We start from the raw sequence: 2,250 nt of genomic DNA on the forward strand, positions 1-2,250 counted from the left end.
TAAAATTCCAATATAATTACAAATAAATAAGCTACTCTTTGATTTATTCAATATATATATATTAAAAGAACCAAAGCCAGGGCCAAGAATAATTGTCTTGCAGTGCAATTGTATAGTAGGAGTAATAAATTAAATATCATGTGAACCACTGTCTAAATTAAAATTTTGTCAAAGAGGATCCAATACTTATTACTTACTGATGAACCCTACATTAATATTTCTGAAACGTGGCCTCTTCGACATAAATAAACTGATAAAAGGATCGATTAGATTCTAGAACTAGACTGGGAGCCTCTCGTTCACTAATTTCTTAAGTAAACATCCAACTCTCTTTTCTAGAAGCTTCAGTTTTCCGTTTTAATCCCACGCGGAATATATACGGAGACATCTAAAGTTGGTACCATTTTTCACTTAGACGCTTAAATTAGGCCTCTTTCCATTTGAACTCATTTCTTAGGCATTTATTATACCAATTAGACACGTTTTGTGCAGGTGGCATATAGCGTGACTTACAACCTATTTGAGCGCGTGAAGGATTCCAAGAAGGGATTTTCTTTTCCCAATCTATCTATAATTAAAAGCAGAAGAAAAAAACCTCTCATGAAGCCAAATGGCAAAACAATAAAATGACACATGGCATGTTAAGACATTGCTCCTAATTATTAGGAAGTACAATTAGGAAGTACACTATTTGGATTAGCCTTCAAACCATTCTTCAGTAAACCGTTAGATGCCTTCTGTGCAATTTTGTTATTTTTAAATTTTTTTCAATTATTAAATCATTGTATTTGGAAAAAACCGCTTGCTTCCTCAAAAGTAGGAGTGGCCTTCAAAACCTTTCAGTTCTAAACCGTTCAAACTCTTTCAACTTCTGTGCAAATTTCTTATTTTTAAATTTTTTTCAATTATTAAATCATTGTATTTGTAAAAAACCGCCGGCTTCCTCAAAAATAGGAATGGCCTTCAAAACCTTTTAGTTCTAAACCGTTCAAACTCCTCTTCAATTATCTCAATTTGTAATTGTCACGACCCCAAACCCGGTCGTGATGGCGCCCAACAGTATTGCTAGGCAAGCCAGACCACAATCGTTCCCAAATTAACCGTAAACCTCAAACCGACAATCTAAAGAGATTATAATGGTTTTAGAATAATAATCCAATGTTTATAATAGAATAATACTGAGAAAAACACGAAGTCTGATAAAACGCTCCCAAAGACCTGGGGTCACGAGTCTAGAGCCTCTAAAACAATCTGAATAACAATATCTAAACGAAAATACTCAAGTCTGGAAATGTATATATAAATAAAACTGAAATAGGAAGAGTAGTCAGGTCCTGCGAACGTCAAGCAGCTACCTCAACAACTCTGAATAGCTCTGGAAAACAAGGACTGCTCAGCTAAGCCTCCGGTGTACCTGAATCTGCACACAAGGTGCAGGGAGTAGGGGTGAGTACTACCGACTCAGTGAGTAACAAGCATACAAAATGTCTGAATATAAGAAATCCACGAAATGCCACAGAGTAAAGCTAAAACTAACAGTCCAACACCTAACTTCGAACTAACAGCAAAACAACTTCAAATATATTAGTCTAGTATAATGTAAAGATGCAATGCAATGCACATGACCGCTACGGCGCGTAGCCCGATCCATTTAACGTCGACGGTGCTCACTGGGGGTGTGTACAGACTCCGGAGGGGCTCCTTCAGCCCAAGCGCAATATAATCATACCATTCGCTGCGGCGTGCAGCCCGATCCATACTCAGTCCACAATATGCATATGAGTCACGTAACAGATTCAATTAATTTTTCCCAATTTCCAATTTATTAAGAAGAATATACTTTAGATATTTAACTTCAGGAAAAGTGACTTAGTATTTTATAACAGTGATTAAACACAGGACTGAGATCAATGATCATACAAAGCATGCTATCACAATGACATTCATCCTCTAAGGATGCTACAGATCGGCACAAGGCCCCAAACACGGCAATAAGCCCAGATATATTCAATACAGGGTGAGTATCAGTCGCCAATATAGAAATATTCTTGTTCGGGATGGACTAAGTCACAATCCCCAGTCATAACCAATCCCGCACCTGCCATGGGGTGCGAGTCACGCCCTACAATAGCGTCAAAATGTGATAAGCCGGGGTTTCAAACCCTCAGGCCATCATATACACCAACTACTCACCTCTAACCGGCCGTAGAATGGTCCGCAATGCCTTTTCCTTTCGTATCGACCTCCTCG

Source organism: Nicotiana attenuata, unplaced genomic scaffold, assembly GCF_001879085.1.
Source record: "Nicotiana attenuata strain UT unplaced genomic scaffold, NIATTr2, whole genome shotgun sequence".
NCBI lineage: Eukaryota > Viridiplantae > Streptophyta > Magnoliopsida > Solanales > Solanaceae > Nicotiana > Nicotiana attenuata.